Source organism: Eublepharis macularius, chromosome 9, assembly GCF_028583425.1.
Source record: "Eublepharis macularius isolate TG4126 chromosome 9, MPM_Emac_v1.0, whole genome shotgun sequence".
NCBI lineage: Eukaryota > Metazoa > Chordata > Lepidosauria > Squamata > Eublepharidae > Eublepharis > Eublepharis macularius.
In genome coordinates, this window is record NC_072798.1 from 48,542,058 (window position 1) to 48,557,118 (window position 15,061).

A 15,061-nucleotide genomic window follows, 5' to 3' on the forward strand; every position below is an offset into this window, starting at 1 on the left:
AAATCGCTTTGTGTAAAGGGCATGTGGGGGAGTATTTCTTGGTTGATAAGATCCATAGAGTATATTTTAACATTCGATATATTAAAACTGAAAAATGCTTGAGAATGTCCTACCATTCCTTCCTTTTCTACCCTCTGCCTGGCATTAATAGAATCAATATTTTTCCTTCTAAGGCTGCAGTAAACTTTTAGTAACACTTCTCTGTTCTCAGCAATACAATTTTACTTTATATCCCTTTCCCCCAAACCAGATAAACCCACCTTTATATCCCAAGAACTCATTCAAAAAAGGAATGCAATAGTATTTGACATGGATTATTCATTTTTAAAATGTTAAAATTCCAATAATTTTTTAAAAATTGATTCCCTGTGTAGAAGATTGCATTTAGAACTGTGAGCTATTTGCTGTTTTATACATATCCTGTGACGGAAAATATGTTCATACATTATAAAATGCATGTTTTTCTGATCTCCTTTTAGAAAAAAGGAATATAAGAAACAGTTTTAAGATGACTAATCTGCCTTCTTGCGTGCAAGAACATCCTCAGACTAGAAGATTTTAGAGAACTAATAACAAGCTGTTCAGTTAAAGATACCAGATAGCTAATAAAAGTGAAAAGGGCTCTTGAAAAACCAAGACATTTATTTATTTTCTGTCCCGGATAGCCCAGGGGAGCCTGATCTTGTTAAGATCTCAGAAACTAAGCAGGGTCAGCCTAATTAGATGGGAGACCTCCAACAAAGACCACCGTTGCTTAGGCAGGCAATGGAAAACCACCTCTGTTAGTCTCTTGCCATGAAAACCCCACTAGGGGTTGCCATAAGTTAACTATGACTTGAGGGCCAGATTTCATTTTTCATTTGTTGTTGTTGTTATTTAATCAGTTGATTTCTATATTGCTCTTCAGTTTCAAGAAATAGCTAGTGTAGCATGAAATAAACATATAGAATACAATTTCCATAAAACAGATGGTTAAAGTACTAGAAAATTCTAAAAGCAGCAAGCGCTTAAGAGCATTATATTACAATAGATTCAGTACAATAGATCAAAATATTTTTAAAAATTATTTAGCAGCATGATAGACATTAAGTCACAGAGTACAAACAGTATAGAAAATAGAAATCTAAGAATCTCAAAAAAATCTGCAGAACCTCTTTGCTCTTAAACCAGTCTACAAAAGCACTCTGGAAAAAATAAGTCTTCAAGTTGCAATGGAAAGCTATCAACAAAGGGAACAAAAATGTACCTCCAAAGGGAAGAAGTTCTACAACTCTGGGTAGTTTCTTGCGAGATTCAAGTCCAGTGGCACCTGGAAGACCAACAAAATTTTCAGGATATAAACTTTCGAGAGTCAAAGCTCCCTTCTTCAGATATGAAATCTGAAAATCTTGTTGGTCTTCAAGTGCCACTGGACTCAAATCTTGCTCCACAACGTTGGGGTTACTGTTGAAAAATTTAGGTTACAGGCACCTTGTAATCGCACCTGTGACCATGTAGGTTCCTGCAGTGAGGACCTACTGGCCAATCTCAAAGCCCAGTTGTCTTCAAATGTACCCTCATGTTCAGCATGTTACATTAATCCATTCTGGATGTTAACAAGATATAACTCTGCTCAGGTCCACTTTCCCAAGAAACAGTTAGTTGGCATACTTTCTAGAGCTGACTGAAGGAATTTCAGTCAACCAGTTTTTTTGAAAGATGTAATTCCCATTTTATTCAACAGTGCTTATTCACAGGGAACTATCTTTTGTATTGCAGCCTATGGTTGAAGTCTGCACATTCCCCCTTCCAAACATTTCCAAAGCTGATAGGCAGGGAGGGGAGGGATCTTCCTTGCGAGGACCTGATTGGCAGGTCCAATTCCACTGCCCAGATAATGATGGGGGGAAAGTTGCCTTCATGTGCATTGCTCACATTTCCCTTTCCCTCCAACAGAGTTAATTAATAATATAAGGACTGTCTTCCTTTGGGATCCAGTTGGTAGATGCTGTTAAGGAGAACAAGATGTTGCCATGAGAGCCCAGTTCCCGCTTTTGCTGCTGCTGCTGCTGCTGCTGTGAGGTATGAAACAAAACAACACACACGGACCTTTGGGCTGGATCGTGCTGTTACACCTTGGTTTCCTGGATTTTGTTCCCTGTTCTGGAAGCTGCTTTAACAAAACGAAACAGTGATTTCTAGGTTATTTCCAGCTCATTTGTTTCATTTTGCACACCCCTAGCAACTAATCCAAAAGCACTTCCAAAATGCAAACCTGGTATTTGAGGCACAGACTACGGTTGCCCACTTTATCTGGATGAAGTTTCAGTTGTTTGTCCTCATACTTTCATTGAATCCAGGCCCTAGTTCAATGGCTTGCATCCTATAACATCATTCTTTCTCTAGCTGCTGCAAAGGCTTTCCTTAGCTGTAGTGCTTGGTGCCTCTGCCACTAGCACTTCTTCAGGTGCAAGATCAATGTTTTTGAAGAAGTCCTTATGCATGCAGAAGTACTAGCAGCAGAAGGAGTGAGTGCCACCAGGAAAGAAAGCTACTATGGCAGCTGGAGAGAAGCATAAATGCGAACAATGTTGTAGGGTCTGTGGCAAGAAGAGATTAGAACCTGGGTCTCCCAAAACCTAGCCAGACCCTCTAACCACTACACCACACTGGCTGTCAAAGGAAGTTAACCCTGAAGGTAAGACAACCCCTTAATTATACACAAGTTTTTTTTATTACTGTACATACTTGAATACAAATGTAAGACAACCCCCTTTTTTCTTGAAAGCACACCTGGAAAAAATGTAGATCTAGATCCCTCTAAATTGTTTTTTGGTTCTTCAGTCTTCATCAGAGTTCACAACAGCAACAGGATTGAGAAAGCCGAAAATCAGGACAATATATACATATGAAGCACATGCCAGTTGTAACAAAATAACATTGTTTAACACATTGAGTAACATACCAAGCACTTTTACCTAATTGTACATACACCTTGTACCTATAGCATAAACAAGTTTGAGAGTAAAGACTAGTTTTGAACAGGTTCTTCATCAGGTATTGTTGACTTCATCATTAAGTGTTCATGCTTTCAGGCTGCTATAAAAATACAAAAATGCAAAGAACAGTAATTATGAGAATAGTTGAATTTTTAAAAAATTCAAATCAATACATTCAGTTTTGAATATAGAACTCTGAAGGAGGAATGTTTGCTTCTTGTTTTCCTACAGCCATCCAAGCTGGAAGTTAGCTATATAAGAAATGCAACTAAAAACTCTTGCAAGTTCCTACAAAAAAGCAGTGCTTTCAAACAGTTTGAGATTCAGAAGGTACCAAAATTATTTTCTTGTACTGAGTCTTCCACATATAAATTCTCAGATACATGTGAGGTTATAATCTGGTGCACAATACCTGAATAACTCATGTTCCATGACATACCACTGGCAGATGAAAGCTCCATTTCCATAGTAATTTTCAGGAGCGCATTAGTTTGACAACTATCCTACAAAAGTGTTGCACAGTAAGGGACAGTTTTACAAATGAAGTATTTTCATCTTTCTGTTTTTCCCTAAGCTATTCTTTTCCTACTCTTTTTTTTTGAAAAAAATTTATTGGATGGGTTCACATACATTCCAAAAACATTTAAGAACAAGTATTCCCCCTTTCTTGACATATGCTATCCCACCCACCCCTTCCCCTTTTCTTAGTTGACTCCCAACAGCACTCTGATCCTTTTTCTTCTTATCCCTATATCTAAGTTATATTTGTCCCTACTAATCAAGGAAAAGTAATAGCTTCTATATCAAATCTACCTCTTAATAACTATCGAGAGACCACAATTGTCCTTTCACATCCCATTTCTTCTCTAGGTAATTTTTAAATTTCTCCCAATCTGCCACAAATTCCCTTGGATTCCGTTCTGCTATTCTTTTCCTACTCTATTCTTCCCATATACGCTAGTCCATTTTATAAATCTACAGAGGAACATGCCTAAGGAGAAGTTATTTAATGAACTATATACTTTTAAATAAGAGATTTCAGATTAAAATAAATCTGTCCATATTCAGTTTTCTATCTGTAGTCTAATAAAAATAAAGGCTTTTCAGTAACAATTGGTATCCTTTTTGCTCAAATATCAAGAAAAATTATCCAATTTTGATCTGCTATATTGTTTGTAAAAGTTCTCTGATACAAGTAAAATCTGGCCAATATCTACAACAAAATTCTACTAGATGTAATGGAAAGAGGAGCAGTTGCAAGCATTTTTAATATTCAAATTATCTTTGTAACTGTGAGGCTCTGTCAGCTAAGGAAGAGGAAGTTCTGTTTATGCTCTGCCCGTAAGCAGTAATTCAGATGCTTAGCACAACACAGAAAAATGGTAACTGCAAAATGTCTCACAAACTATCCAAAAAAGGCAGACAGGCCAGTCTAAAATTCCTGTGTGGGAAGAGCAAAGTCCTGTTGTCTCAGTCGTACCTCCCAGTTGGCTGGACAACATCAGCCCCAGCTAGTCTACACTCCATGCCTGAAATGTTTTAAACATTCATTGTGAGGCCTCAACCCCTCTCACATTTTGGTTGCCTTTTCTCTGTGCCCTTTCCAGTTTTATATCTTTTTGAGATAATGCAACCATAGTATTCCCTAGGTGCATCTCAGATTTATATATCGGCATGACAATACTGAATAGAGGTGTACATAATGGAAAAAATGAGCCTAAAATATACACAGAAATTGCTGATTTGGTTTGTTAAAGTGACTTCTGGTGAAACAAATTCAGGAAATGAGGCTGTAATGACTCCTCTCCCCCAAGTTTGTGTGTTTCATTTTTGGTACTTAATGCTCAGGCAGCCCAGGCAGTGGTGGGCCATCCCGCAGCATCTTGTTTTCCTTAATGGCAAGTCTGTCCACACTCATTATGCAACCAATTGTATTTGAAGGGGAGAGACTGAGAACTAAAGTACACGAGACAAATTACATGAGGATGCTCAAGTGAAGGGAGACGCAATGTTAGCTAGGGAGTGTAGTTTGAATTTTACCTTTCTCTACAGAGCTAGCAAAGATTGCTCCTCAGAAGGTTTGTTAGTAATTGACAGAGCCTTCAGGGAGGCAAAGAGGAAATTAACAAACCCTCTGAGGAGCGGTCTTTGCCAGCTCTGTAGAGAGAGGTGAAATTCAAAGTATGCTTCCTGGCTAAAATTTTGTTTCCCTTCAGTTGAGCATCCTTGTGTAATTTATCCTGTGTAGTTTTGCTCTGAGCCTTAGCGTTAACTCTGTTGGAGGGCAGGGGATGTGCGTGGCACTCATTAGTGCATTTTTTTCTTCAGTGCTTCCTGGGCAACAGCATTTGCATTGAATGGCTCATAGGGATCAAATCGCAAAAGGTTTGCTTTGTGCCGGAGAGGGGAGCAGCAGTGCCATCAGCACCAGTATCACCATTGTCATCTCTTTCAGTGTATTTTTACGCACAATGCAAGGAAAGTCTGGTAACATACACACTTGTGAGTTTGAGGAGGGAGGAATCTCTTTCAGTCTTTGAGCTCCCAGCTGCTGCAAAGAATCATGTTATTCAGATTAGGGTGAAAATTGGAAAAGAAAAGCAATTATTAAGAGAGAGCTGCACTGAGGAGGTTCCAGGTACGTGGAGATGGTTCATACCCATTCAGTGACTTTCTGCTGCTATCGTTCACTTAGGTGCCATGGTGCAATGCCATCACTCTTAACTAAAGAAGTCCTCCAAAGACAGTGGGTCAAGGAGCAGCAAGAGGCATTTCATCTTGCCCAGAAAGCCAGTTTGGTGTAGTCGTCAAGAGCAGCGGGACTCTAATCTGGAGACCCGGGTCTGATTCCTCTCCTCCACTTGAAACCAGTTGGTTGACCTTGGGTCAGTCTCAGAGCTCTCTCAGCCCCACCCACCTCACAGGATGATTGTTGTGGGAATAATAATAACATACTTTGTAAACTGCTCAGAGTGGGTGCTAAGTTGTCCTGAAAGGTGGTATGTAAATCAAATATTATTATTATGCACACTCAAGTATTTCCAGATCAGTATTCCATTTGGAAGGACCGATCTGCTCAGATTCTTTATTTTCTGGCACACCAGCGGGAGTCTTTTGTTGCTTATCTTCCTGTGATTTTATATACTTTGTTTTCATTCAACTCTGAGTTAACAGTTTTAGGCAGAAAGGGAGACTGGCAGCCAGCAACCTGTCCAGTCTCCCACTTTACTAGTAAACAGTAAGAGAAAAAGACGGCCATCATCCCTCTACTTCCCTTTCTGTGAAGGAAAAACTAACATCTAGTACTCCCTTTCTGCATGCTTTTACACAAAGAGCAAGGACAGGCTGGAGGAGTCCCTAAACAGGGAGTCCTGGGCTGCTGCAAAACAGATTATAGTGTTATAATCTGATTATAGATCAGATTATAGATTATAGGTAGGATTTGCTCCTACCTCATTGTGGGAACAAAACTACAAGGCGTAGGGAAACATGGCATAACAGCAGGACTCTAAGGGAATGATGTATTGGCGTTGTCACTAAAGCAGGATTTTAAAAAAAAATGACTCTGCTGTGCCAGTTGGCAACGGACCGCTCTTCTTCTTACACGCCACACTAGTGCTCCGTGCTGCCATTGCTTCCTGCCATTGTGTGCCTGTGCCAACACTCACCTTCTTTTGAGTCAATTGTTGTATGAGTTTTTGTGTACTTGAGGAGAAATTCATTGGATCAATGGGGTTTTAGATGAGGCTTGAATACAGCCTCATTTCCCCACCTCTCCCTCTTGAAAAGATCAGTATATGCATGTGTGTGCAGCCCCCAGCACTCACCTTGATGCACAACTTCCTCAAGCATTCTTTGGGGTTCATAAACATGGCACCCCATTGTTGTGTGCTCTCAAACTCAGTGGGTTGAAGTTTTAGAGGGAGAACTGTGTTCTGTGCAATTTCTGTGCTATTGTGTGCAAAAACAGCTGCCCCAGGGCCTTGTATCCCCACTCTCCCTGGAAAAGAACACTGTGCATCTGCATGTGTCATAGGGTTGCCAGCTCCAGGTTGGGAAATTCCTGGAGATTTGCAGGGTTGAGCCTGGAGAAGGCTGGGTTTGGGGAGGGGAGGGACCTAAGCAGGGTACAATGCCATGGACTCCACCCTCCAAAGCAGGAATTTTCTTTAGGTGAACTGAGGTTTATGGCCTGGAGATCAGTTGTAATTCTGGGAGATCTCCAGCCACCACCTGGAGGCTGGCAACCCTAACTCCCACCATGTACAGGTACAATGATCTGAAACTCATGAAAACAAAAAAACCCAAACAAATCAGATCCGAGCTGGCACTGGCTCATCTGGAACAAATCAGTAATGGAAAAGATTTATTCTGGAACCCCTGGAAAAGAAACTGAAAAAGAGATCAATTCTTCTAGAGAAAATGGCAGCTTCAGGGGTTTGCCTGTATAGCATCACTTCCCTCTCATCCCCAAACTCTTTTAGTATAGCCTGTATTCCTACTTGGAAGCTGGCAAAGAAAAGGAAACTGGCAATAGGGAAAAGAATCCTAGAAAAAGATCTTTAAACTCTGGCATTATCTTTCTCAGAAATGTTTGACCTGAACAGAAGGCAGAAATGCAGAGGGGCAGGATGCCAGGCTCCAACAAATCTCTGGACAATGAAGAAAAAGACATCGTTTTTTTTTCCCAATGCAAAGTTTACAAGTACCAAATGGAAAACAGGATCCTTATCAAGAAATACCATTTAACACCTCAAGGGCAGCAGGAAGGCAACAATGCAACTTCCTGAGTTTCTCACACCTTTTGACTCATATACCATGACCTAGGTTTGCAAGATAAAATAATCAAAATCCTGTTTGTTTCTCACTTGCAAATGCAATTCTGGACAGAAAAATTACTTCCCCTTAAGGGCAATTTGCCCATCTCTTGGGTACAGTCAAGCCATGAAGCTAAAACCTAACTTCTGCTCCAGTTGGTCATCTCATAAATATTCTGGTACCCCTTCCCTCATAGTTCAGCCCAGTGCCACTCACAGCCTGGATCCTCACCCCCCTTCTCCACACACAAACCAAGTAACATTCATTACTTAAGTATTTTTAATCTAGTAACACAGATACACACTAATATTGGTCTTGTTATATTGCTCATTTGCCTTTATTTCCCTTCTGATCTCTTTTAATTTATAATCTGTATCTTTTTAGGGGAATAAAGTTATTTGCTTATTGAGTGCTTTGTCTCTCCTCCAATTTATTCTTGTATAAGAAGATGCACTGCATGAATACGGGAGATATGTAGACATTTGACTGGACAATTCCAATTTTGGCCCCAGTGTTTTTGTGTTCTGACTGTACACATGTAAATGTAGGGTAGGCAGGGCTTTTTTTCAGCAGGAACGCAGTGGAACGGAGTTCTGGCACCTCTTAAAAATGGTCACATGGCCAGTGGCCCTGCCCCCTGATATCCAGACAGAGGGGAGGTTAGATTGCCCTCTGTACCACTGAGCTGTGCGGAGGGCACTCTAAACTTCCCTCTGTCTGGAGATCAGGGGGCGGGGCCACCGGCCATGTGATCATTTTTGCCAAGGGCAATTTAAACTTTTAAAAACTCTCCCTTTGTTCCAGCTGACCCAAAGTGACATCATTGTGCGGTCTTGAGTTCCACCACTGAGTTCCACCACCTCTTTTCCCAGAAAAAAAGTCCTGAGGGTAGGGTAAGTCAAGCAAACATTTTGTGTGGATTCTCTTAGCGGCCAGTGCACACAAAGACATCATAAGTAACATGCTGGTTGTCATGAAAAACAAGATAAATTATTTTATCTATCACTGGACATGAAGCTAACCTGGCTAAAACAGTTGTAGGAAACTTGGACCTGGGAGTGGAAAGAAGACAGCAAAACAGGATGTAGTAGAGGAGGTCCTCTAGTTCTCAGAGAGACTTACTTTTGCAATAGCACCTGGCTTGTTGAGAGAATGCTCTGACATGACAGGCTTGGTACAAGGACTGGGGTGGCTAACAATTCCTCCCTTTCCAGACTTTGCCTCCAAATATTCAGGAATTTCCCAAGCTAAAGCTGGCAACCCCATTGCTCACCTTTGACTCAAGAATAAGACTCAAAACAGACGTGATGAAATACCTAGGTTCAGCTCGTGTTCTCTTACCTCAAGGTTTGTCGGGAAGTGTAGGTGTTCTTGCAGCTTAAAGTTTAGCATTTACAGTGCAGGCGTCCTTGCAGCTTAAAGTTTAGCATTTACAGAGCAGCAGGGAGGGAAGTGCAGGCGTGGAGCACCTTTCCTCCCACTCTCAAGGTGCATCGCGGCATTTTCCCTTCCCCTCACCTGGCCTGGCCCTGCAGAGCGATGCCTGGCTGCACCGGGAGACTTTAAGCTGCAAGGACGCCCACACTTCCCTCCCTGCTGCTCTGTAAATGCTATACTTTAAGCTGCAAGGATGCCTACACTTCCCAACAAACCTTGAGGTAAGAGAACACGAGTTGAATCTAGGTATTTCGTCTCGTTTGTTTCGGCTCTAAGTAGAAGCAAGTAGTTATTTTTTAAAAAACCTTAACTATGTATATGTTTTATCTATACAACCCATTATTTTGACAACTGTTGCTAAATGTTCTAGTAAGCACCTATTTCTCTCATTCGTACTGGGAGATCTTTTTAAAAGGACACCAATAAAGGACATAACCAAAGACTATATGAGGGAAATTCTTGTAAATTCCTTTGATTTCCATGAATATCAAACATGTGTTTAGACAACTAGATGCACCCATGTTCATAATCAGGTTTTGCTGTAAGGCACCCTTAAGCCTTACTGTAAGCCTACATTTCTGGGGAAAGTTGCATGTATAGGAAATGTAACTACTGGCAGCAGGTCAGTAAGTGGCATAAGTGATGTGAAATGAAATGTAGTCTCTTTTTTATTATTAGTTACAGGACAAAATTTACTAAGAATATTAACCCCTCCACAGCTATTTCAAAGCATAATTTAAAATTATAAGTCTAAGAGCCAAGCTACAAGTGACGCCTTACACAGGTTGGACACTTGTCAGCTTCCCTCAAGTTTTGATGGGAAATGTAGGCTTCCTGGTTTTACAGCTTGGCTCTCCATTACAGCTGCAAGACCAGGATGCCTACATTTCCCATCACAACTTGAGGGAAGCTGACAAGTGTCCAACCTGTGTCAAGCGTCACTTGTAGCTTGGCTCTTAGAAAGACTATGGCTGTACTATCCATTATATAAAGTGTATTCGACTGGAGACACTTGGGTGGTCAAATGATGGAAATACTCATGTTGTTACTCTTTTCTAGAAAGTTTTTTAGTCTAACACAGAATAATGAAGCAAGGCCTGCAATTTTTAAATGCTATTTAGTTAGACTTAGGAAACATCTTTTCAAATACGTTGTGATTTATTTAATCATGCATAGGGCCTGACCACATGATATGTTTTCCCTGGGTACATCCACAGGCTCCAGCAGATGTGCCCTGGGAGAATCAGGGTTTGAGTTGTTAGGAACTGACCAGCTATGGGGACTGACCATTTACTCATGCCTAGGTTTCATCACAACATTTCTGGCTAGGGTTGCCATCTTCAGGTTGGGGGATTCCTGGAGATTTGTGGGTGGACACTGGTGAGGGTACAGTTTGGGCAGGAGAGGGATTTCGTCATGAATCCACCCTCCAAAGCAGCCATTGGGGAACTAATCTCTCTAGTCCAGACTCCAGACATCAGCTGTAGTTCTAGAACTTCTGACCATAGGCCTCAATTCAAAGATTATGGCCTCTATCACTTATGCGAGTTAGTAAAATGCACTTTCTCAAGCTGTAAAGAATGATGTGCCCTGGCCTTTGCTGAAACTAGTAGATCTCTTCCTCAGGCTAGGACAAACTTACTGTTTTTCTCTTTGCTCAAAGATAAAAAAAAGTTTCATTTTGTACTTCCTTCTTTCTGGGAAGAGTTGCAATAGTTGCTTAGCTAAGGCCTGAAAGTTAAGCTAGAAGAATATCGAGATGTTTAGTAATTACTGTACTGTTATTCAAGAGTTATTATGGCTATCAGCTATGCTGTTTTATTTTTAAATAGTTTAAAGACTGAAGAACTTCTGTTCACTAATATAAAATTATCCATGTGTTCTCTCATGCTGTCCTATTCCTCTCTCATTTTCTAAAACTTCTTTTTAGGGGTGAGCAAAAAGCTCAATTCAAAGTGGGATCATATGTCATAAAAATATGAGTGGATCCCACAACAACCATCGTTCTCCGGCTGTGAAAGCCTTCGACAATACATTAAATTTAAAATGTTTGTACCTTGGCTTCTTTCAGACTCGAGGTGGCTAATGAAGAAGCAGAAGCTGCAAAGATCCCAAACCTCAAAATAGTCCAACAAGAAGTTAAAACCAATCCACAGTTAAAAATGCATAATTAAAAACAGTACACAGTTAAAAGCCAATACATACAGCTAAAGTGTGGCAAAATCTGCCCAAACATTTCACCTTCCACCTCTGTAATAAGATCGGAATTAAAGCCAGTCGTATTAGGAAATCAAACAAGTAGCTTTTCCCCAGTCTTGTCCAGTGAATTTCTCCCAGTGCAGCTGAGTTCCCATATTGGAGTTTCGCCGACAGGCAATACAGTTAAGCACAAGGGAAGGACATGGGATGCAGCAGGGTTCATTCTCCTGACCCACACATTGTGTTCTTGTTAAAAGACCTCCCCCTTTCTTTACATGTATAGGTTGCCTGTCTTTTTTTCTTGCCTGCATTTTTTCCAATGCCCTCTTAAGAGGTTCAGAGAGCCTCAGGACACTTCCAACTTTTTGTGGGTCCTAGCAGTAATAAAAATTAGAAATTGCTAGTTATGATGCCCTTAAAAACAAACTGCAAACCAAATGTCAACCCCCACTCCAAATCTAAGAGGCTTCCTTTGAGCTTGAGGCCCAGGATGAATGGCCCTGAGGCCACCCCTGTCCCTGCAGCCAGATGCCATCTCCCCATTGCTGCCTTGAAGCCCCCGCTGCTGCAAAGACACAGGACTACTGCAAAGTCACCTAGGTGGCAGCCAGCTGTCTGAGACTCTGGGAGTGGGGGGTGGGGGTGGGTGGGAAATCAGCTGTACAGCAAGGGGGGGCCAGCAGGAAAGAGGTGCCCACCCAAGCTTCTCACTAGTCACCACCACACTCTTGAGCTGAATGTGAGGAGACACCTGTTGGGTCAAGCTGTGAACCACAAGAAAGGCACTATGCCTGGCCAAGCCCCACATGGCTGTTGGACAGGGCCGGATCGAGGGGGGGCAGGGGGGGTAGTCTGTCTTGTTTTCCCCTCATCCACTCCTTGCATTTTCCAAGAGGTAAAAAGGAAAATCCATTGAATAAGCAGATGCAACATGAGCTGATAACACATTATATATACGGTAATGACATCTGAACTGGAGGTCCCAGAAAGAAATATGGTATACTGATCAATAAAAATATTTATTCAGTGAAAAGCCAAATTCTGTGTTAGTATTTGATACAGGATTTGGGACTGAAGAAAGCGACTGAAATGATCAAGAGTTTGGACAAGAAAAAGTTTGGAGCTTTTCAGTTTAGGAAAAATGTAGTTGAGGAGGGAAACATAACTCAGAGCTATAAAACTATTCACGGAGAGAAAGTACATAAAATTTTTTACTGTCTCTTCCAACATTTTAGAACTTGGTGCACCAAGTGAATTGATTAGCAGGTCTAAAGAAAGTATTCACACGACCCTTAATTACTTTGTCAAACTTGTTGCCACAGGATTTGACTTAGATGGCTTTAAAAAGAGATGAAGGTAAATTCTTGGAGGATATTAGTCCTGCTGGCTGAACAGGACCTATGTTTTTAGAGGCAGAATCCCTCTGAATGCCAGGAAACAGCTGGGGGGGGGGCTTTGACCTCTGCCCTTTTGCTCTGCTGTGGATCTTCCAGGGCATTTGGTGAGCCATTGTAGAAACAGAATACAAGTTGGTTGTTGTGGATTTTCCAGGCTGTATTGCCGTGGTCTCGGCATTGTAGTTCCTGACATTTCACCAGCAGCTGTGACTGGCATCTTCAGAGGTGTAGCACCGAAAGACAGAGATCTCTCAGTGTCTCTCATGTTTGACACTGAGAGATCTCTGTCTTTCAGTGCTACACCTCTGAAGATGCCAGTCACAGCTGCTGGCGAAACGTCAAGAACTACAATGCCAAGACCACGGCGATACAGCCCGGAAAATCCACAACAACCATCGTTCTTCGGCCGTGAAAGCCTTTGACAATATATAGAATACAAGTTCGTGGACTGCTGACCTGAAGCAGTAAGGTCTTCCATTCTTAACTATAATCTGGAAACTTACCCATTATGATTCACTTCAATGATTCACCACAAGGTGTCACCAATGATCCATATCTGAGAAATAAATTCTTAGACTTTCCTTAAAAGCAGAAGAGCCAGCACTGCCCCTTTGAATTCCTTATATTCAGAAGAAAATAATAATTATTTTAATGGAGTATATTTCTGAATTAATGTTCTTTGGATTGTTGTGTATATATGCATTAGGAAAGACACTGCAGTATTTATCCCTTATGTTTGTCTGTCCGTATTAGCAAATTTAACTGCATTCAGATGGCACATTTAACTGTGGATAAAAGGCACACGAACTGAACTTGTTACTAGAAGAAACACGCGTGCCCTTCCCCTTTCCTACCCCCACTCCCTTCTCGGGTGAGTGCAGTGAAGGGACTCTGTTAGGAACTAATTGTGACTAGCTACCCATGGTATACGAATGCCGATACGCTGATTAACTGGAATTAGTCTACCCCCTCAACCAGGAATCCAAATCAAAGTAAGTCTAAACTTAGAATCACAAAAAGGGCCATGTGCAGTAAAGTCTGATTAACCCACATGCCTGCATTTGTTTGTAAAGGGAATTTTTTTTATTGTGCACTACATGAGAAGGTAGTGGGGAGGAGTAAAACACATAAGGCAATAAGCTGGATTTGCACATATTTTAACATAACCGTGGTTAAATTTGGTGTTGTAATGCAGCTTAAGGTTTCAGTTCTATCAATATATACATGGGGTAAATCCCAATTAACACAATAGTTTCTGAGTAAATTGTGGATAAGATTGTGCTTTTGGTTCTAATCCATTACATTTGATTTTCATCTCACTCAATTCACACTCCAGACAATGGGTTCCTTTTTTCTGGGTGTACTGTCTGGGTGTACTTTTTTCTGGGCCTGGTGTACTGTCACTCACAAGTAGTTAAGATACCGAGGCCCCGATCCAAAGCTTCAAGTCTGTTTCGTTCCACTAGATGAAAGTCCTTTCTTTGTATGGACATTTCCTGTTGCCTGAACAATACTTTTTTTCCTAATAGAAAAATCTGGAAATACTTCTGTGTTCATAGCATTTATTGTGACTGCTGAATAAAAAGTTTCTTTAGTAGCAAAAGGATTAAACACTAGGTTCCCAGGACATTGCCACATTCTTGCAGCAGTTTGGGAAGCTTCTTTTACTTCTTTTTTTGCAAATATGCTGGATGGCAGACCAAAGCTACCACCGGGCAAGAAAGAATGGCCCCCTAATGGCCAGTGAGGTCAGGATCTTAATCAAGCAGCAAAAAAAAAAGGAGAAGCATGTGGCCCTGACTGAATTATTTAACATTATTTCAAATCAACCCACATTGGTGGGCACAGATTTTGGCTGGGATTTGTGGGGTTTGGGCTGTTTAAAGGGCCCTGCCGCTTGCAAGCGGCAGGTCCCTTTAAACTATCAGGTGGCAGGTGGGGGGGATACCCCCCTGCTGCCTGCCAGCTGATAGTTTAAAGGAACCTGCCCCTTGCAAGTGGCAGGAAAGCAGCCAAGCACTGCTGTTTACATGATCAGCTGTCGGGGATCTCCCTGACAAGCAGCTGATCTGTGGGTTTAAATGCCCCTTTCCCTGCTGTTTTGCAGGGAAAGTAGACACGTTCGTGGAAGTTTGTGGAAATGAGCTTCCACGAACAACTGGTTCGTTGGTTTTTTTGGTTCGTATTCAGGTTCATGCCCATCTCTAATTTGGACGGGGCCAGGAATACTGC